Here is a 23,755-nt window from a genome sequence, read left to right on the forward strand (position 1 = left end):
GAATAACTGCAAATTTTTTTGTATAGAGTCCTTAACGTTAGGATCGTCTAAAAGGTAGTCACTAAGGCACCACTGTCTCGAGGATGGGTGGTAATAGCTCAAGTCCCACCTTAGAGTCAGAGCGGAATGGTCGGACCAAGGTATGGGGATTATGCTAGCCTTTTTGATCTGTTGAAGTGTCCATTTATCTGAGAGAGCTAAGTCAATTCTAGAATAAGAATTATGCACCGGGAGTAGAAGGTATAGTCTCTACATGAGGGGTTCCTTGCCCTCCAAATGTCATAGAGAGCAAATTAATTTAGTATCCTTCTAAATTGGTTAGATTGATCTTTAGGGGTGGGTCTGGTTAAAGTTCGAAGCGGGGATGATTTGTCCATGTGGGCGTCCAATACCTGGTTGAAATCACCTAGGAGTAATAAAGAGCCCGAGCAGTTAGCCTGTAGTACTGTACAGAATTTTAGTATAAAGGGGATCTGTTTAGAGTTCGGTACGTATACATTCGCTATCGTGACGTGTTTATCCTCCAATTTACCGTTAAGAATCAGGTAGCGGCCCTCCGAGTCTGTTGATTGTTTTTCTAATACAAATTTGCATGCTGAGGAAATTAAGAGTGCTACTCCTGCTTTTTTTAGGGCCATTGGAGGTGTAAGAAGTAGGGAATTTAAAGTTAGTGAATTTAGGTGCAGAGGAGGCCATAAAGTGACATGTGCTTTCACTTTAGCTAAATGATGCAATGCTAGTTTCCTTTTATTTGGTGAGTTAAGACCCTTAACATTTAAAGATAAAACATTAACCATTATTTAGTTGAAAATGGTGAGTGCTGTCAACAAACTTGTAGTTTATTTGTTGGTTGGCTCTCAACGCCAGTGCTAGCTTGGAGTCTGGAAAAGGATCATTACTATGTGGAGTCAGAGGGGTGAACCACTCAGTGGAGTATAATAGAGACCGTACCATTTGGTTAGGTGGGGGGAAAAAACAAGGGTAATAAGGGGGGGGGTTGAGAGTACCAAGTAGGTACTACTAAATAAGGCCACCATAGGAGGCGGCACATTTAGGAGGCGTGGTGGAACTGTACGCCTCTGTCATTCTTTGGTCGATTAGCTTATATTGCATAAGATTAGTGCAAACTCGTATTATAATTCTCTAAGATTAAGACAATTTTAGTATAACATTACAACTATATAAGGATATGCTTCTAGATAGCGCTATGAATTTCAAACGAAACAAGAAAAAAAGTAGTATCTGCGTCACCAACCCGCCCCCTCCCATTACTAAGAAAGCAGCGAGGTGGGGCAGCCGGGGCATACCCCCGCATCCATACCAGGAGCGGGTCAGCCACACAGACACCTCACATATCTCTATAGCATAAACTGTAAAATAGCCAACGTTTATGTATGGCAATACTCAAAAAGGATATACTATGTATGAAGATAAACCAAGCTTATTTTGCCATGGACCAGTCATTATTCAGCCTGGGGTGCTTTGAAGTAGCCGCTGAGATACCGTCCAAGTTCCATTTGACGAGGAGTTTGATACCGTCCTCTGGTGTCGTCACTACATCTGTAGAGCCATTACACCGAATGATCAATTTGGTGGGGAACCCCCACCTGTATTGGATTTCGGCTTTTTGAAGAGCTCTGGTTACTGGTAGAAAGGTACGTCGAAGGGCTATGGTGGCAGCCGAGAGGTCACCAAAGATTTGGAGGGGACCCAGAATCGGTGCTGCCAGGTCTTTGGATCTCGTAGAACGCAGTATTTTTTCTTTGATATGGTAGAAATGGAAGCGCATTATAGTAGTAGTAGTAGTACGTTTATTTATAAGGCGCCACAAAGTGTCCGCAGCGCCGTACATAGCAAACAAAAAAAAAACAAATTACAAGGTAACGTACAGGGTGTGTAGAAAGATACAGTATAAATAGGGGTATAGCTGGTAGAACTAAAATCAGCATCAGTTCAGAAGTAGGTGTCAAAATTGTCAAGGAGACCGAAGATGAAGTAGAGGAAGGGAAGAACAGGACAGGAGCACAGGTGAGGTAATGAGGTAGGGTGAGTACGTGAGGAAGGAGGGCCCTGCTCATAAGAGTTAACATACTAAAAATAGGTGGGTGGACGAACGAAATACAATAGGATAAGTAGGAACGGAGGGGAACGGAGGCAGGATAGGAGGATCAAAAGAGGTTAGGAGGAGGGATAGGCTAGTCGAAAAAAGTGGGTTTTGAGGGAGCGCTTGAAGGAGGTAAGGGAATCAGATAGCCTGATGGGTGGCGGGAGGTTGTTCCAGTGTAGGGGGGCAGCGCGAGAGAAATCTTGGACACGGGAGTGGGAGGAGGTGATTAGGTGAGAGGTCAGTCGGCGGTCAGCGATGGAGCGAAGAGGACGGGAGGGAGTGTGGATAGAGATCAGTGAAGAGAGGTAGGGAGCTGTGGAGGAGGAGAGAGCCTTGTAGGTGGTGGTGAGGAGTTTAAAGAGAACTCGGAAAGGAATGGGGAGCCAGTGAAGAGATAAACAGAGGGGGGAGGCGGAGGTAGAGCGGCGGGAGAGGAAGATGAGCCTAGCAGCAGCGTTAAGAATGGATTGGAGAGGTGCGAGGCGGGTGAGAGGTAGCCCAGAGAGAAGGATGTTGCAGTAGTCAAGGCGGGAGATGACAAGAGAGTGAATGAGAATTTTGGTCGCGTCAGTGGAGAGGAATGGTCTGATGCGTGAGATGTTGCGTAGGTGAAAGCGGCAAGACTGTGAGAGAGCACGAATGTGGGGGGTGAAAGAGAGGGAGGAGTCAATGATGACACCGAGGCAGCGCGTTTGGTCGGTGGACGTGATCTCGGTTTCACCAATGCTGATGGAGATAGTGGGAGAAGAGGGAATGTTCGGGGGATGGAAGATTAGAAGTTCAGTTTTAGCCATGTTTAGTTTCAGGAAGCGTTGGGTCATCCAGGCTGAGATGGCCGTGAGGCATTCGGAGACCTTGGACAGAAGTGATGGGGATAAGTCGGGGGAGGAGAGATAGATTAGGGTATCATCAGCATAAAGGTGGTAATGAAAACCATAGGAACTGATGAGGGTGCCCAGAGAGGTGGTGTAGAGGGAGAAGAGGAGAGGGCCAAGGACTGACCCTTGGGGAACACCGACTGGCTGGGGGGTAGTAGGAGAGGAGGAGCTCGGAGTGGAGACGGAGAAGGAGCGATCGGAGAGGTATGAGGTGAACCAGGAGAAGACCGTGCCAGTGATGCCAAAGGAGCGGAGGGTGTTGAGCAGGAGAGGGTGGTCAACAGTGTCAAAGGCAGCTGACAGATCAAGCTGGATGAGGATAGAGAAGAGGCCTTTGGATTTAGCCGATAGTAGATCGTTAGTGACTTTGGTCAGGGCAGTTTCAGTGGTATGTAAAGGGCGGAACCCGGATTGGAGGGGGTCTAGAATGGAGTTAGCAGTAAGGTGGCTTAGGAGACGATTATAGGTCAGACGTTCTAGGAGTTTGGAGGCAAAAGGGAGGAGGGAGATGGGCCTGTAGTTGGATGGAGAGTTGGGGTCCAGATTTGTTTTTTTGAGAATTGGGGAGACAAGAGCGTGTTTGAAGGAGGAAGGGAAGATCCCAGAGGATAGGGAAAGATTAAATAGGTGAGCCAGGTGAGAGCAGACTGATGGACTGAGACGACGGATAATATTGGAGGGGATAGGATCAAGCGGGCAGGTGGAGGGAGAAGCGGATTGAAGGATAGAGTGGACTTCAGCAGCAGTGGTGGGGTAAAATGAGGACAGGGGTTGGAAGGAGGGGAGTGGAGATGTAGGAGGGGAGGAGGGAGAGGGTGAGGTCATGGCAGCAGTGATGGCAGTCCTGAGAGAGGAGATTTTGGTTGAAAAGTAGGTAGCAAAATCAGCGGCTACGATGGAGGACGGAAGAGCTGGAGGAGGGGGGGAGAGCAAGGAGTTGAAGGTGGCGAAGAGCCTGCGGGGATTGGATGATTGGGAAAGGATGAGGGACTTAAAGTAGGATTCCTTGGCCAGAGCAAGGGCAGAGCTGAAGGAGGAAAGAATGAATTTGAAATGGAGATAATCCGCAAGGGAGCGTGATTTCTTCCAGAAGCGCTCAGCAGTGCGAGAGCACTTTTTAAGGAATCGGGTGATAGGTGAGTGCCACGGTTGGGGGTTGGAGCATCGAAGGGGGATAGAGGAGGGAGGGCAGGCAGAGTCCAATGCCGAAGATAGGGTGTCATTATAGAGGGAGGCAGCGAGGTTCGGGCAGGACATGAGGGCGATTGGGGCGAGAAGAGGACACAGCGTGTTTGAGAAGGCAGCAAGATCAAGTGTGTTGACGTTATGCCGTGAGACAATGCGCTTGGGAGGGGGGGTGGGAGAGGGGGAAGCAGTGAGGGAGAAGGAGATGAGGTGATGGTCAGAAAGAGGAAAAGCTGAGATAGTGTAGTCAGTAAGGGAACAAGAGCGAGAGAAGACGAGATCGAGGGAGTGTCCTTGGATGTGGGTGGGAGAGGTAGTCCACTGAGATAGGCCAAGAGAGGAGCAGAGAGAGAGGAGTTTGGAGGTGCCAGGATCAGCGGGGTTATCCAAGGGGATGTTAAAGTCACCAAGAATGACAGATGGCAGGTCAGAGGAGAGGAAGTGTGGAAGCCAGGCGGCGAAGTTGTCAAGAAATTGGGAGATAGGGCCAGGGGGGCGGTAGATTGCAGCGACACGGAGGTGGTAGGGGTAGTATAGACGGATAGAGTGAGACTCAAAGGAGGAGAAAAGGAGAGAGGGTTCAGGGTGAATGACACTGTGGGTGCATGAGGCTGAGAGGAGAAAACCCACACCGCCACCTTGGCGACCGTCAGGCCTGGGAGTGTGAGAGAAAGAGAGGCCACCGTGGGAGAGAGCAGCTGGAGAGACAGAATCAGAGGTGGAGAGCCAGGTCTCGGTGATAGCAAGGAGGTGGAATGCTCTAGAGATGAATAGGTCATGGATGGCAGGGAGTTTGTTGCAGATGGATCTGGCGTTCCATAGTGCACAGGAAAGAGGGGGGGTGGGTTGTGTATTTATGTGGATAAGGTTTTTGGGATTGCAGAAGCGAGGGGGGGTCATTGGGAGGGTGGGGGTGCGGGGGCGAGTGGTCAGGATAGGTATGGGATGGGAGGGGGGAGGAGCAGTTGGAGAAAGTGAAGTTGAGAGATTAACAGCCATGAGGAACCAAAGGTGAGAGGGTAGGTTAGTGAAAGCAGACAGAGGGATTTGGGAGGACAGACAGCGTCTGTAGTAGATTTGGTAGAAAACAGAGTGAGAGAGAAGGTAACAGGCAAGGAACTACTGTCAGAGAGGAGACCAGTGGGTAAAATCAGGTTGATTGAGTAATCCAATTAAGTATGAAACAACAACAAGTGAGAGGATGAAGGGAACAGAGAAGGTCAGAAGTGAGGCAAATGTGAGCAGGCGTGAAGAGGGAAACAGAGTGCAATAAATGTGTGGCAAAGATAAGAGAAAATAATAGTGAATGAGTAAAAATGACATACAATGTTGGAAAAATATAGATACAATGAATTAAATGTCAAAATTGAGCAACAGGTTACAATAGGATAGAAAGAAGATGAATCTATTACAATAAAACAGAATATGAAAATTTAGACTGTGTTCAAACTCACCTTTTTTCAGTATTCTAACTCACCTGCTTCAGTTTCCAACTCACTTAAGTAATCAAGCTTCACTTTAGTAATGCAAGCTTTCCTCTCAATGAACGAGCCGTACTTATAGTGTCCCTAGCTGCATCCTGTGGGGCCATTCTGTGTTTAGGGAGTCTATGAACACGATCCAATAGTAAGTCTTGGCTACTTGCTTCTGGTAGCAGCTGTTTGAATATTTTCGTAACATAATCTTCTAATTCTGAATTGGTCACCGATTCCGGTATCCCTCTAATTTTGACTTTGTTCCGTCTTGATCGGTCCTCGAGTTCCCCCATTTTATTCCGTAAGGATTCAACCTCAGCTAGCAGCTCATGTGAGGTGAGGAGGGCATTATGTGAGCAGACTATTTCTTCACATTTGGTTTCCAGATGATCCGTTCTTTGCCCGATGTCATCAATTGATTGTTGACAGGTTTGCAGGGCTGTTTTAAATTCCGCCATGATGTCTGTCTTAAAGGAGGCAAAAAGTTGTTTCATTAGGCCCACCGTCAGAGGGGCATCATCTCCCATGTCGGAGTCGTCCGTCTGTGAATTTCGTTTGGGATCAAATGGGGTTGAGAGAGCTGAAAGTTGCTTATGGTTTGCTGTCGTGGAGGAGGATGCCGATGGGGAAGATTGAGCCTTGAAGAAACTCACTTGTGAAGTGCCAGGAGTATCTTTTTGGCGTTTAGTTGGCATGTTAGGCTTTTGGGATCACCAGGAGTAGGCAACGTCGTAGTATTGGTATCTTCGCAGTCTTGTTAATGATGTGGTAGTCGTTATGTGCACAATCTTTTTTCTATATAATGACAGAGGCACGCCTACATAATTACTTCATGATGGTATTTTGATCAGTGTACCCCAGAAAAGGTCCCTATGTATGAGAGCTGGAGCTGCCACCCCTAGTGGCACCAATGTGGCTGCCGTCTCTCCGTAAGAGGCAGTCGCACACACCCCTCAGGTGGGGGTCCACTGGTTCGTAGATAGGAGAGCCCTCCTCTATATAGTATGGCAGGGTATTCCCCGTAGTGACCCCTCTGCTCAGGGGCCCAATATGGCAGTCCCACCTCTCTGGTAGAGTAGAGGTAGGTAGCGTCCCAAGATCTGTTTACTGATGCTATTAGGCAGTGGGCAATTAGCTTTGGGTAGTGTAGTTGTAATCCTTGAGGTTATAACACCTTTTAGGTAGTTGTTAATTAACTTTCCTGGCAACTGGTAGAAATTCTGGTGTTGCAATTATTTGTTTGGGCCACTAGGTGGAGCCCCAGGTCTATTTGTCTTCAAAGTTAACCAGAGCAGCAAATATGACTCCTCAAGGCTGAGTAGATTAGAGCTGTATTCCTCAAATCTTAATAATAACTGGTATCGGTCATATGATGGAGTCTATACTCTACCCTGGGGTTAACCAGGTGGCTTTAATGAAAAGCTGCTAGAGGATGCTCTTGAAGACACCCCTCCAGCAGGGCAGTTATCACAAAATTACTAGGGTGCAGGGAGATGGGGCAGGTAATCTGCTGGTTGCAATAATTGGTAGGACTTCAGTCCACTGTGAAGGTGCCCACAGACGCTACAATTGTACTGTGCTATGCGTTTTTGACTGTACAATGGTTCTATACAATTTTTCTTCCAGCTTGCTATGAGATGTGCACTTGGCTGCATGTGATGAACCCATGTTTGTAATGTTAAATTTCAGATGTAGTCTAAAAATTACGTGCAGCGCGTACTTTTTTAGACATACAATATCGCATCGCACAAGCCCATAAACACCATCCAATAATTGTACATAAGATGCAAAAGTACAAAACGCATTCGATAATTGATGCGTCTGTGGGCACCTTGAGACTCAGTCCCTGCAGTGACAGGATAAGGGACATTGGGTGGACACACTTCAGTATATTACACTGTTCTCCTTATTTAAAATGGCCCCCGGCTCCACAGCACTGTGCTGGAGCTCGACCTCCTCACCTCTCCTTGTGGCTCACTTTCAGGGCCGGTGCAAGGCACCGGAGCGCCCCAGGCGAGTCGGGCTGGGGGCGCCCCGGTGCCGGGGGGGGGGGGGGGGGGTAACTGTCGTTCGGCGCTGTCTATTTAAATCTGGCGGCGGAGGCAGCGGGGGTCCCTGTAGTCCATTAAAAATCACGAGCGCTATCCGCCGGGCTATGCGGAAGCGCTTCTAGTGTGAAAACACTGGCAGCACGCTGATTGGCTGAGATCAGCGTGCGCCGTGCTGCCAGAGTTTTCACACTAGAAGCGCTTCCGCATAGCCCGGCGGATAGCGCTCGTGATTTTTAATGGACTGCAGGGACCCCCGCTGCCTCCGCCGCCAGATTTAAATAGACAGCGCCGTAGGACAGGTACCCGGGCGGCACAAAATGCCGCCCTCCAGTGGCCGGCGCCCTAGGCAAATGCCTAGATTTGCCTAGTGGTGGCGCCGGCCCTGCTCACTTTAAGTATATAGGGGTGCTGCTGGTGGTCCAGGGGGTCCGCGCCGGTGTGAGGGTGCGTGTGCTCGCTCTGGGGTGCTTTTTACCCGCTGCAGGAGCGATCGAGGGCGCCGCGCCGTCCTGGAGCCCGAATCCCGGCCTGCTGCAAAAATGTAGTCCCCGGTTTCTGGCCGGTGGTAGGTTGCAGCCCGCAGGAGCAGTTAAAACTGCTCCCCGACTCCGCGACACACACCGCCAGGCGTCTCAGGGTGTAGGGGAGATGGATCTGCCCTGCTGTGGACGCTGATGCGGCTGTTATGGCTGTTACTGGGGCCCAACAATGCAGGCTAGTGGGAGCTGTGTGGAAACCTGCCTGCTCAGCTTCACGACCAAGCCACGCCCCAGAGCCTCCCTTTCTAACTTCAAAATTGGAAGCTTTGAAACAAAAAACTTTGCCATTCTTGGCTTTGACAGGAATTCCAGACAGTAGCCAGTAGTGACCACCTCTAAAACCCATCTGTCTCATACAGTCCGCTCCCAGATGTGAGCAAATCCCAATAGCCTCCCTGCTACCGGAACCTGCTCCGAGGGACCACAGTCACTGCTTCTGTACAGATCCTGAATTTTCGCCTCTCTTTTTAACGTATTGGCGAAAAAACGTCCTGGATGTCCCTTGAGCGTATCTGTCCCGGACCGACCTACCCAGCCTATATGACCTGGCCTGTCTATAGGATTGTCTTGCAGAATAGGAGGGAAATCGCCCCCTTCTGTCTTCAAATCTCACCGATTTGCCCCCTGACATCCTTTGAATCATCTGATCCAAACGACTGCCAAAAAGAAAAGCTCCTTCATAAGGCAGCATAGCCAACTTGTTCTTTGAATGCGAATCTGCAGCCCAGGATTTTAACAACAGAGCTCTTCTAGCCACAATGCCTGAAGTTAAAGATTTGGCCGCAAAATCTAGACCATCCAAGGAAGCTTTGCACATAGTCAACCGCAAGTTGAATCTGGGTTAGGCTCTTGCTGATCTGATCACGGGAGACCTTTTCCTGCAAATCTTCTTGCAGAGCTGAACACCATATCCTGAGTGCCCTAGAGTGAGGCCATGGCTACCCCAGACTTCAAAGAGACTGAAGAGGAAATATGCAGCCTCTTCAACGCACTTTCCATCCTCTTCTCCATTGCGTCTTTCAGTGATGCCCCATCTTCTAGAGCAGGGCTGGGCAATTGCGGCCCTCCAGATGTTGATGAACTACACATCCCAGAATGCTTTGCATTAGTTTTGCTATGTGGCAATGCTGAAACTGATGCAAGGCATGCTGGGATGTGTAGTTCATCAACATCTGGAGGGCCGGAATTGCCCAGCCCTGTTCTAGAGGAATCGTAGTACGGGTAGTTACCTCCGATACTGCAGCATCAACCTTAGGAATGCTACACCATTTAATAAATTCTTCGTCCTCAATGGGAAACATTTTCTCTATTCTCTTTACTGACCCCACTCTCTTGTCAACACTAAGCCACTCTTTAGCTATGATGTCTTTAACGACTTTATGCACCGGGAAAGACCTCCCCTTTTTTGATCTGTTTTCGAACAGAGCGTCAAATTCCGACTTCACTGGCTGTTTATAGTTGAGCGTTCTATAGAGATTCTTCAAAACGGTCTCCACCACTTCCACGTTAAACAAACGCTCATCCTCCAACACTTCACTAGACTCTGCTGAAGACCCGCCAGACATATCTTTATCCAAATAATCATCATCTTTATCCAGACTAGTCTGTGACCTGGACCTCTTATTTCCTACATATTCATCCTTAGAGACAAAATTATTTTTCATCCAATCTCTTAACTCTGATATCTGTGCTGAGACACTTAAACCAACATCCTTTTTCACTAAACAGTACTGACAAAGGAGGGCGGGGCCACGGCGGTGCAGGTGTGAGCGGGAGGGAGAGTGAGCTCCCTGACATGCACCCAGCCGTGCTTTACCTGTGTGTCTGACGCCCGCCAGCAAGCCCGAATCCCGGGAACAGATGAATGCAGCGTGGTGCAGTCAGCTTCAGACTCTCCGGCACTTCTAAGGACTGGGAGCAGAGCCAGGGAGAGCGTGGTGCGGCGTAAGCAGGAAGCCGCATCCACTCCCCACTCCCCGCTACACACTACGGTAGCGGGTGACGTAGCCGCCGAGACCCGGAGTGGCTGGCGGCGCGGCCCTGTCCCCACTACCCCTGCAGAGTCTCCAGGACCAGCCGGACAGCGAGTGCCCCTATCTGGGGGTGAACAAGCATCCCCTGTCTGCCCAGCAAGGGCAGTGATAAACTCAGGGCAGGGAGACTGCGGCACAGTGGGAGAAGGAGGCTGCAGTTCTCCCCTGCTATAGATTACACACGTGGGCGGCATTTCCACCGGCTGAAGCTGAAGCTGCCTCTGTCCCCACTACCCCTGCAGAGGCTGGATGATCTGTTTTGCTGTATCCCAGTGCCGGTCAGCAAGTACCCCCTAAAGCCCCCAGCAACCATCTAGGACGCTGTATATGTTTGTCCCCCTGTTGGTGAACTACATAAAGAAGAAGAGAGGTGCTGGAAACTCAATAGTCTGAGGTGGTGAGAGCACCCACACACTTCAGCTGCAATACCTATCTAAGCGCAGAAGATGACACTTATCAATATATTGCTCCTGTGACCCACCAAAGAAGACAACAATCTGGTGCAGTATATCCATCTTGCATTCACTATATCTTCTGAATACTGTTGGTGGGACGGGCTGAAACTAATAACAGAGCACTACTGTGGTAGGGGTATTAAATCCCCTGGCTATATGTACTCAGTGAGCCTTGAACCTGCGGCATAAGTGGCAAATAGTACACTGTTTCTGACTATATACAGGACTGCGGGCTGGCTGTGCAGGCTCAGGTAGCCGTAATAGTGACTGTATATTAACAAAGGGTGTAACTCCAAGTGATTGTGGTTGTGACTATATATTGAAAGTGTGCAGGCATTATCAAAAGAATGGGTAAAACTGGCAACACAGCAGCTGCAGCCCGGCTCGAAAAATATGCTAGAGGCCAGGGTAAGAATGCGGCAGAAACCCCTACTTCAACGCCACAAGCCACCCCAACAAAAAATAAAAGTCCAGTCTCGGCCGCCACCCCGGAGATTACACTCCATCAAGTTCTAGCAGCCATAAACAGCTCTGAACAACGTCTGTCCGACCAGATAAACGGGGTACAGCAGGAAATTTCGGAAATTAAAACGGAATAAAAGGCAAACACAGAGAGGATCAAGGAGGCGGAGGAGCGCATATCTGTGATTGAGGATAAAAATAATCATTGGGTGAACAAGGTTAATAAAATGGCCCTGCAAATGACAGAAATGAAAGCTAAAGTCCTAGATATTAAAGGAAGACTGAGAAGAAATAACCTCAGATTTGTGGGGTTGCCTGAGCAAGCGGAGGGTATGGATGCCCCCAAATTCATAATAGAACTGTTGAGTACCAAATTTGGGAAAGCGGCCTTTACAGATCACTTCTCAGTTGAAAGGGCACATAGGGTGCCATTCAGGCCTCTACCACCAGGGGCCCCTCCTAGAACACTGATTGCTAAAATATTAAATCATCAGGACACAATCCTCCGCCTATTTCGCACCAAAGGCCCACTGGAGTACAACGGGAATAAAATTGCAGTTTTTCCTGATTTTGCCCTAGAAGTCCAGAAGGACAGAGCAAAATTTGTTGAAGTGAAGAGAAGGTTGCGGGACAATAACTTGAAATATTCAATGGTTTTTCCCTCAAAATTAAGGGTAATAAGCGATGGAGAAACATTCTTTTTCTCCACACCCAATGAGGCTGCGATGTGGCTAGATAAAAAGCTACCGGGAACTCGGCAGCTGGCGGATGGTTAGATAACAGGGATTTGTTTGTCTCTCCTGCCGATGCCTCTCTTTATACTCCTTATTGGGAGTGTGGAAGGGGGGAGAGGGGTAGAAGGGCAATAATAAGAAATAAGCATGTCAGGGAGCCCCCTGCAAATTGGTGGCCCAATTGTTATAGCCCTTAGAGAAGAGGGTACAAGTGTGTAATGTCGTTTTTTTGGTTTTTTTTTGTGTTTTTTTATTTTTGTGTCTTCTTTTTGGGGGGGGGGGGGGTGGGGGGGTTCAAGGGTACAGGTATACTAAGGGAGGGTTGGTATACAGGGAGGTGGGAGGGTATATGTATTTATGTATCTTTTTCTTGTGTGTGGATAAAAGCAATATATACAGTATACAATATAAAGCTGTGGCGGCAGGCAAAAAAAAAAAAATGGAAAGCGGGCAATGGACGTGGATGTAATGGAGACAGGCATGGGAACTATGGCCCTAATTTAAAATGATTAGGTTATTGTCTTGGAATATAAGGGGCATAAATGATAAGGTTAAAAGGTCGCTGGTGCTAAATCAGCTCAGGCACTATAATGCGGATGTGGTCTGCTTGCTCGAGACGCACTTGGTGGGAGGTAAACTAATGGCATTGAGGAAGCCATGGGTTGGATACTCCTATCACGCCTCCTTTACATCCGCGTCCAGGGGTGTCTCTGTGCTAATAAAAAAGTCTGTTTCGTTTGTTTGTAATAAAGCAAAAATCGTTACCGGAGGTAGATACGTCTTTCTCGACTGTATAATCAATAATAAGCAGATACTTCTTCTTGCGGTATATATTCCCCCACCCTTCTCATATGAAGTCCTCACTAAGGCAGCTGAGTTTGCGGCCCTTGCGCCGCACGCCCCGGTTGTCTGCCTAGGGGACTTTAACAATGTGCTGGATCCTCAGGCCGATAGGAGGAGTGCGGGGCACGGGCAGGCCAGGGGGAACAAGGGGTTCGCAGAATTCATAAATAATATGGGGTGGGTGGACCCATGGAGAGAGTATAACCCTAAAACAGTACAATTTTCCTGCTACTCGTCTTCATATCGGACCTTTTCCCGGATAGATCTGGTTTTGGTCTCCCGAGGCCTACTGCCACAGGTTAATGGAATAACATATAAACCAAGAGGGATCTCGGATCATTCCCCAATTATGGTGGAACTGACCGAGACTAGCATCAGAGGGCAGTGCTTCTGGAGACTAAATCCAAACTGGATAGAGCGGATAGGGCAGAGTGACCCCCTGATAACACAGTGGGGTGAGTTTTGGGACCATAACCAGGGGTCAGCTATGACGGCAGTGATATGGGATGCGTTTAAAGCGTACGTGAGAGGTACCTTTAAAAAATATATAGCAGAAATGAAGAGAGAGAGTAGAAACAAAATTCTAGAAAAAGAGAAAAAATGTGAAGAATTAGAAGCAAGGTTTCTGCAGTTTAATTCCGATGATACACGAAAGGAATGGCATGATGCCCAAAAAGTATGGACTGAGGCACTAGAAGAGGAGAATGCAAAAATTATGAGATACAGGGCTCAGAGGAGATACCAACACTCCGATAGAGCAGGTAATTATTTGGCATTCTTAGCACAAGCTGAAAGCCCCCCAATACAATTAGCAGTATAGAAGAAAGTAGTGGGGATTTAATGAAAACACCCGCTCAGATTGGCGAGGCCTTTAAAGAATATTTTAACAGTATATATTCCACCAAAATGCAGCATAGCCAAATGGAAATACAAAGCTATGTTAATAAAATAGAGCTCCTAGTATTAAATGTGCTTGATAGTGCTAGTCTTGAAGCCCCCTTGACATTAGAGGAGGTTATGGCAGCTATAAAAGAACTTCCATCTGGTATCTTTTATACCCTCAGAATTGTATAAAAAATACAATGATGTAATAGGGCCACTCCTACATGAGGCACTATGTGCAAGTTTCGATCAAAATAGTATAGCAAGGTCAATGACCCAAGCAAATATAGTAGTTATCCTTAAACAGGGTAAGGACCCGAAGTGTATGGACTCATATAGGCCTATCTCCTTTCTAACCTGTGAAGCCAAAATTTTGGCAAAAATACTTGCGGCTAGACTTAATAAACATTTATTAAAAATTGGGCATCAAGATCAGACCGGCTTTATGCCGGGGAAAGCAACTTCACTCAATCTTCGGAAATTATATAGTCACCTCCAGATGCCAGTGGGGAGTGAGGGAGAGCCAGTAGTGGTGACCCTGGATGCAATTAAGGCATTTGATTCAATAGAATGGCCGTACTTATGGATCGTCCTTAAGGCATATGGAATAGGGCCCAATTATATAAAGTGGCTGCAGTTGTTATATACAAATCCAACCGCCAGGGTCACCGTAAATGGCTGGACCTCACCAGCATTCACTCTTGCTAGGGGGACAAGGCAGGGGTGTCCCCTCTCGCCGGTCCTCTTCGCCCTGGCAATCGAACCACTGGCGTGTATTATCAGGAGTCACCCAAAAATTTGCGGCTTTGGACTAGGGGATGAGAGAGATGTAGTATCATTATATGCAGATGACCGGTTTATATATTTATCAGATTACAGCACCTCTCTCCCTCTGGTCTTGAAATTAATCCATGAATTCGGCAACTACTCAGGGGTCAGAATGAACTGGGGTAAATCTCATATTCTCCCACTAGATGGCAAAATACGTGCCACACTTCCTCCCCCATACCCATTGGGTTGGGTATCAACATTTAAGTATCTAGGGATTATGATATCTTGCGATCCAAAAGAATATATACAGTTAAATATCCAGCCAATACTAGAGTACATGGGCAAAAAATTTAAATCTTGGCAAAGATTGCCATTAACAGTGACTGGTAGAGTAAATTTACTTAAGATGGTGATCCTCCCCAAACTCATATATGTTTTACACCAGTCTCCAGTGTTTCTTCCCGACTCACTATTAACCCCTTCCCGACATTGGACGTACATTTACGTCATGGTCGGGAAGTACTTCCCGACACATGGCATAAATGTACGTCATGCCATTAAACTGTCACCGCGTCTATAGACGCGGTGACAGTTTGGAGATGTCTGCTGTCCCTGACAGCAGACATCCCCCCTCGCCGCCCGGGGGGGGGCAGGAATGCCCCCCCCGGTCGGCGATCGCTGTGATTGGCTGTTCAAATGTGAACAGCCAATCACAGCTATTTCTGTGTTACCGGCGGCTATGCCGCTCGGTAACACAGAAAACGGTGGTGATCGGTGCTGTTAAGTACAGCACCGATCACCACCGATCCGCGGTCACCCCCTCCCTCCCACCCGGCAGCACTATATCTTACCCGGGACCCGGCAGCCGTGTGGTGATCGGTGCTGTTATGCGCCGCAGCGCTGCCTCCCCCCTCCCTCCCTCCCTCCCTCCCCCCGCCAGCAGCAGCAGCAGCACTAGGCACTAGGGACATAGTAAAAATGATAAAAAATAAAATGAAATGATTATATATATATATATATATATATATATATATATATGTGTGTGTGTATGTGTGTATATACACACACACACACATATATATATATATATATATATATATATATATATATGTGTGTGTGTATATACACACACACATATATATATATATATATATATATATGTGTGTGTATATACACATATATATATATATATATATATATGTGTGTATATACATATATATATATATGTGTGTATATATATATATATATACAGATAGATATTCCCGACCGAAGACGTATATATACGTCATGGTCGGGAGGTACTTCCCGACCGAAGACGTATATATATACGTCATGGTTTTAAACTGTCACCGCGTCCATAGACGCGGTGACAGTTTGGAGATGTCTGCTGTCCCTGAGCCCCGGTCGGCGATCGCTGCGATTGGCTGTTCAAATGTGAACAGCCAATTGCAGCGTTTTCTGTGTTACCGGCGGCTAAGCCGCTCGGTAACACAGAAAACGGTGGTGATCGGTGCTGTTAAGTACAGCACCGATCACCACCGATCCGCGGTCACCCCCTCCCTCCCACCCGGCAGCACTATATCTTACCCGGGACCCGGCAGCCGTGTGGTGATCGGTGCTGTTATGCGCCGCAGCGCTGCCTCCCCCCTCCCTCCCTCCCTCCCTCCCCCCGCCAGCAGCAGCAGCAGCACTAGGCACTAGGGACATAGTAAAAATGATAAAAAATAAAATGAAATGATTATATATATATATATATATATATATATATATATATATATGTGTGTGTGTATGTGTGTATATACACACACACACACATATATATATATATATATATATATATATATATATGTGTGTGTGTATATACACACACACATATATATATATATATATATGTGTGTGTATATACACATATATATATATATATATATATATATGTGTGTATATACATATATATATATATGTGTGTATATATATATATATATACAGATAGATATTCCCGACCGAAGACGTATATATACGTCATGGTCGGGAGGTACTTCCCGACCGAAGACGTATATATATACGTCATGGTTTTAAACTGTCACCGCGTCCATAGACGCGGTGACAGTTTGGAGATGTCTGCTGTCCCTGAGCCCCGGTCGGCGATCGCTGCGATTGGCTGTTCAAATGTGAACAGCCAATTGCAGCGTTTTCTGTGTTACCGGCGGCTAAGCCGCTCGGTAACACAGTGATCGGTGGTGATCGGTGCTGTTAAGAACAGCACCGATCACCACCGATCGCCAGCCCCCCCCCCCTCCCACCCGGCAGCCCCCCTCACTCCCACCCACCCGGCTGCCGCAGCGCCAGCACCCCTCCCACCCCCCCGCCAGCCGCAGCGCCAGCCCCCCTCCCAAAGCTGGTGACCAAAATGGGGTCACTTGTGGGGGGGTTCCACTGTATTGGTGCTTCGGGGGTCTTGCTAATGCGACATAGCACCCACCATTCATTCCACCACCAAAAATCACTCCTTCCCTTCTGAGTCCTGCCATGCACCCAACTGGTATTTTTTGGTCACATGTGAGGCATTGCCGTACTCGGGAGAAATTGGGGCACAGATTTTGGGGTGCTTTGTATCCATCATTCCTTGTGAAAATGAAAAATTTTGAGCCAGATCTGCATTTTTGTGTAAAAAAATGTAATTTTTTACAGAAAAATGCAGTTCTGGCTCAAAATTTTTCATTTTCACAAGGAATGAAGGATACAAAGCACCCCAAAATCTGTGCCCCAATTTCTCCCGAGTACGGCAATGCCTCACATGTGACCAAAAAATACCAGTTGGGTGCATGGCAGGACTCAGAAGGGAAGGAGTGATTTTTGGATTTTGCAGCACAGATTTTGGTGGAATGAATGGTGGGTGCTATGTTGCACCAATACAGTGGAACCCCCCCACAAGTCACCCCATTTTGCAAACTACACCCTTCAGGGAATTCATCAAGGGGTATAGTGTACATTTCAAACCCCCAGGGGTTTCACCAATTTTGATACAACTGAGCTGTGAAAATGAAAAATTTTTTTTTTTTATTTTCACTGCCCAGTTGTACCACAATTGGTGAAACCCCTGGGGGTTTGAAATGTACACTATACCCCTAGATGAATTCCCTGAAGGGTGTAGTTTGCAAAATGGGGTCACTTGTGGGGGGGTTCCTAACTTTTAGCATCTTATGGTGCCTAGAAACCTACATGGTGCCTAAAAAATAATCTCATAAAAAGGAGGCTCCAAAATCAAGTAGGTGCTCCTTCTATTATGAAGCCTGTGGTTTGGTCACCGTGCACACTAGGGCCACATATAGGATATTTATGAAAGCAAAAGAATTGGGGGAATCAATTTTTAGTCACATTTCTCTAGTAAAATCTACTGTATTCGTTAGAAAAATGTATTAAAATTGAAACTCTGCAAAAAAAATGAAATTTTGAAATTTCACCTACACTTTGTTTTAATTCCTGTGAAACACCTAAAGGGTTAACAAACTTCCAAAATGCTGTTTTGAATACTGTGAGGGGTGCAGTTTTTGAAATGGCATCATTTATGGGGGTGTCTCACATACAAGTCCCTCAAAGTCACATCAGAACTGAACTGGTCCCTAAAAAAATCAGTGTTTGAAATTTTCTTGAAAATTTGAGAATTTGCTATTCATATTTTACGCCTCCTAGTGTCCAAAAAAATTAAAAGGAAGTTGAAATAATGATGGCAACATAAAGTAGACATATGGTCTATGTTAGTTATTAACTATTTTGAGTGGTAAGATTATTTGTCTCACAAGCAGAAAATTTAACATTTTGCAAATCGCTAAATTTTCCATTTTTTCACGACATTTTGGTATTTTTCACAAAAAAACACAGACTGTATCGACCCAAATTTACCACTAATTTGAAGTACAATGTGTCACGAAAAAACAATCTCAAAATCACTGGGATAAGTAAAAGCAAAAAAAAGTTATCCCCACTTAAGTGAGACATGTCAGATTTGAAAAAAATGGCTCTGTCAGGAACGCAAAAACTGGCTGCGTCAGGAAGGGGTTAAGAAAGTTGAATAGTATGATGTCATCATTCACTTGGAAGGGGACCAGAGCAAAAATCCGGCTAAGCACCTTGATGAGAGAAAAGGCTGAGGCGGGCCTGGGGTTTCCGGATCTCAGAGCCTACTATGTCGCAACCCAACTGGCACAAATTAAGTGCTGGTTTGTGGAAGAGCAGAATAGTAAAATAACGGCAGCCCTTATAGCCTCGGTATCCCCAGGGATGAGTCCCTTGCATAAAATTCTTCAGGGACAGGTGATGACCACAGATCCTCCATTAGTAGTTCAGGCCGTCAAAATTTGGAGAGAGATAAACAAGTATATAAAATTTAAACAGATAGATCTAGATCATCCAATAGAAGATACCAGGATGTTAAGTGAACTACGGGAGCTACAGATAAGAGAGGTTTGGGGGCCATATACAATCGTTGCTCTTAGTCAGATATATAATGCGGATGGGATTAAGTCATTTTCTCAACTAAAAAGTGAATATGGGTTACCGCAGACATTATTTTTCCGTTTCCTCCAGTTGAGGCATGCCCTGGAGGTCCAATTCCCTAATATATCCCCAATATTTGGAGAATCACCAATAAAAGTAATATTAAAATCAAGTGACAAAACTAAATTGGTATCGAGAATATACAAGTGTATTACTCGGCATAAAAACAGTGATGGCCTTATAGAATTAAAAGAGAAATGGGAAGGGGACTTAGGGGGTATAGGGGAGGAGTGGAACAATGCAAAATCGGTAATATCTAAAGCGACAAACGCCCTTCGGGTGCAACAAGTCCAATTATATATATTCCATAGAGCATATATGTCACTGCCCAGGATGCTAAAATTTGCAGGTCGAACATCGAGTGTATGCCCAAAGTGCAAAGGGGATAAGGGTACTTTCTTCCACCTGTTATGGGACTGTCCGGAGGTTGCCGCCTTCTGGGGGAAAGTTGTGCAAGTATTGGTGGATACTGGAATTCCCAGAGAAACTATGACTGCGAAATGCTGCTTACTCGGTGTGATAAAGGGAACTAGCCTACAAGCAGGTGATAAACCATATATTGTCAATTTGTGTGCCCTAGCAAAGGTTATTATAGCGAGGACATGGAAGTCAGAGAAAAACCCTGAGATCCAGACATGGAGGGCCCTGGTAAATTATACTGCCAGACAAGAAAAACATGTACACAGAAGTAGGATGACGCTGAATAGATATACAAAACTATGGCATAGATGGATTACTTCAATATACTGGGAGCACGACGACCCCTAGCCAGGTTAAAAAACAAAACAAAAAAAAAACCATTGATTTAATGAAGGAAATCTAACCCGACATAAGGCCTACTGAGGCTAATCGTAGTGTGCTTTATCTTCTTCTCTGTCTTCTCTTACTATTCTTTATAATTCACATTTTTTGAGTGTTATAAAACATATGTTAGTTGTGTAAACACAAAGTCAGGATTAGGGGTTGACTCTACGGTATGTACCAGAAGTACAGTTTGGGAGATTTAATGTAATGTATGAATTCTAATCAGATATAAGGCCTAATGAGGCTAATCGTAGTGTGCTGTATTTCTTCTCCGTCTTCACTTACTATCCTTTATATTCACATTTTTGAGCGTTATAATATATATGTCAGTCGGTGTAAACACACATCCAGGAGTGTGGTGGAATATAGTTGATATCCCAGGATATACTCTGGGAGATCTAATATAGGAGATTTAATTAGATCAGAGGTGGGCAACAGGCGGCCCGCGGGCCGGATGCGGCCCGCGAGACGCTTAGGTCTGGCCCGCCGCACTGACATATATTACTATGACAAGCGGCCGGACTATAGCCGCTTGTCAGCGCCAGGAAAGACCTAAAATAAGCTTTGCATTATGATTGCTTTTTCACTGCTGCCGCCGCCGCCGTTAGTGTCTGCCACGCACAGCATTACTGGGAGCGTGGGAGGGAACGTGATGACGCGGCAGCCGCCTCCTCACCATTGGTTGGCACGGCCGCGTCACCGCATCCCCTCCCACGCTCCCAGAAATGCTGTGCGCGGCAATCACAGACGGGCATTAACAGCGGCGGCGGCGGCAGCAGCAGTGACAAAGTAAGCATAATGCAAAGCTTATGATGTCTAGACCTCATCAATAGAGAGGCTGGGGGAGGCTGGATGTTTCACACGATGAGGGCACATTAAATCTCCACTCTGATTCCCCCTACTTGTTGCCTTTATACAGTGCAGCACAACTTCCTGTGGTAAAACATCTCCACCTATGGTCATTTATTGATTTTTCCTTTGAGCTATAATGATGATTTTGTGAAAAACATATTTGCCGGTGTGAGGTGTTGGTTGTGTATTTAAACTTCAGTGGCAATGTGCCGCCGCCCTCACCACAAAACTAAAACACGTACAATGTTCTCCATTGGTTTACTTTTGGTTGGGTGCTGTCATGGCCAGAGTGGTCTATTGCACTTGCCTATGTTTATGTAACTGCAGTCTGTTTTCCAGGTGTAGCATGAGGACAGTTCTACTGGTTTGCTCAAACAGCACAGTTACAGAATTAGCTGAGGTATGAGGCTTACCTCATACAACTTATGGGCAGCAGCCTGTGTGCCCTGTCAGTGACTATGAGGTAAAGCTTCTAAAAATTAAAAGAGGTAATGTTGCAAACCATAGCAACCAGATCCTATAATTTCTTTATTGCATCCTAGAAAATGGTAGGTGATGTTGCCAATAGCAACCATTAAAATTGTCGAATTTTTCGAAGCTTAGGTAAATCTACCGCTATGAGGCACGTATTTGCGTAAATTGTTCTGGTAGGTCAGTATTTCAGTATGTATAGATGTGTATTTATATACACACCAGTAAATATTCGAGGGCCGCACACATAATATGATATATATATATTTATTTATTATGTGTGCGGCCCTCGAATATTTACTGGTTTTGTTAAGCGGCCCCCCAGCCAAAATAGTTGCCCACCCCTGAATTAGATGCATGGCCTAAAAAGAGGCTAATCGTAGTGTGCTTTATTTTCCTCTCCGTCTTTTCTTACTATCCTTTATATTCACATGGTTTTGCGTGATAATATGTCAGATGGTATTAACATACAGTCAGGATTGTGGTGGAATACAGTCTTCATATGTTGGGAGATTTAATATATATAGGAGACTTAATTAGATGCATGGCCTAAAAGAGGCTAATCGCAGTGTGCTTTATTTTCTTCTCCGTCTTCTCTTACTGTCCTTTATATTCACATTTTTGAGAGTAATTATATATATGTTAGCCTGTGTGCATAATGTCACTAGAACTGTATACACAGAGCACTAGAGTTAGCTAGAGTAACACAGGAAATTAGAAGAAATCCAGTGTGGGAGATAAAAAACAAACAAAAAAAAAACAACAAAAAAACACTATACTAGACACAAATTGTTTAAAAAATAGAGGTTGGAGAGAGTCGTATGGAAAAGTTTAATAAATAAAGCAACAAGCACACAACCCTGGGGAGTCGGTATGAAGGTCGCTCTACTCCTAGGAGTTTTAAGTCACTAGAAATAATGTAACATCAAATGTCGAGTAACACAGCTCATCTGCCCACCCTTGCCTTAGCTTTCCAGAGGAGAACAGAACTTATTATGGTATAGCCACCGCCATGACTTTAATACAGCAAAATTATGTTAAAAAAAAAAAATGTACTAGTATGTATACTGCTAACTATAGGTTATAGTGAGTGGTACGAGATGAAATTTCCAGATTAAGATACTGTAATGCTGCTCAATACTGTATAGGTTAGGTGTAATTGTTTGTTAATGTCGTTGTAAATTTTATATTTGTAAAATTCAATAAAAGATTATATATATATATATATATATAAAAAAAAAAAAAAAAAAACAGTACTGACAAAGTACACTTTCCCCGATAAAGTTTTTGTCACAACCGGGACAGATTTTAGCATTCTTTTTCTTAGCAGTCTTCTTTCTAGGAACTGAAGGCACACTAAAAAAAAAAAAAAAAAAAAGAACAAGAACACTAACTAATCTCAAAAAAAGAATCCAGTCCTCAAGAGAGGACTTACCTGGGCAGCAGTGTAGTCACTTTTGGAGAGGCATCCTCCATGCTTGAAATAATAATAATATGCCCAGCAAGGCACTCCAGCGCCTGGAACACCGACCAGGCGCTTTAAATAGCCCCTAGCCCAGAAGACGCCGCGCTCAGACCGTGCCCCCCCCCCCGCCGGAAGACCTCGCGTCATCAACAGACGCCCTATTTCCGGGTCTTGGAACGCATGCGGCTGCTGACCCGCACGCCGCGTGCATCTCGCTAGCCGGAAGTGACGCCAGCAATACTCCGACGCGAGCAGAGCCAGCGGGGACATGCCGGACACACCATCACTGCCTGGATGGTCGCGTCTATCAAGTGGAGGCCGCGGATGCCATCAGGAACCCGGGTAAGCTCCAATCCCCGCTGTGGCATGCACAGACTCGTTCCATACATGATGGGGAACCAAATCGTCTAACACCACAGGTAGAGGAAATCCAGTGTCCACTTTGGAAATCTGGAAACTGGGCACATATTAGACAATATGTGGTCTGATCTGACAGGAAAGACATACCATGCAGTGTGCACCTACTGCTGCTCCCTCCTGTGTACTTACACTGGGGTTGTGTGATACTCCAGCCTTTGTCTGAGCTGCAGGTGTAATTTTAGTGAAATGTTTTACAAAAAGCAATGCAGCCTTATCAGTGAGTGGAGGAGTTTTATAACCCAGTGAAACCACATTTCTTAGACTTGTAGAGTAAAAGAACAGGATGTAGGATGAGAAGTGAAGAGAGTTGTGGGAGAACAAAGAAAGGAGCAGAATATTTTTTGAAGAGGCATAGACACAGGCTAGTTTCCAGTGAGGAGAGCCCATGCTTGGGGCTGTGGAGGACAGGCAGAACGATAGTCCAGAGCCCCATGGAAAGGACAGCAGCGTGAGAGCAACAGGCAAGATCGCAGTGTAAAAGGCATCAGAAGTAGCAGCATTGGGGGGAACCCCAAGAAGCAGGACAGGCGGTTAAAGTCTTGGGGGAGGACAGCATGAGTGAGTGGAAAGGAAACTATGTTTGGGGTAAAAGGCCAAGTGTCCATTCCAGTAAGTGGACTGTAGAGATCCCCAAGCAAATAGGGAGAACACACTGAAAATAATCTCAGAGTGCAACTGGCACATTACTGATTCCTAGAGACTGCACACGGTATGTGATATACTGTCCCACCATTGTGTATGCGGTAGTTGCCATCAAAGCAAATAAAAGGAAAT

Source organism: Crinia signifera, chromosome 1 (genome assembly GCF_055691185.1).
Source record: "Crinia signifera chromosome 1, ASM5569118v1, whole genome shotgun sequence".
Lineage (NCBI taxonomy): Eukaryota > Metazoa > Chordata > Amphibia > Anura > Myobatrachidae > Crinia > Crinia signifera.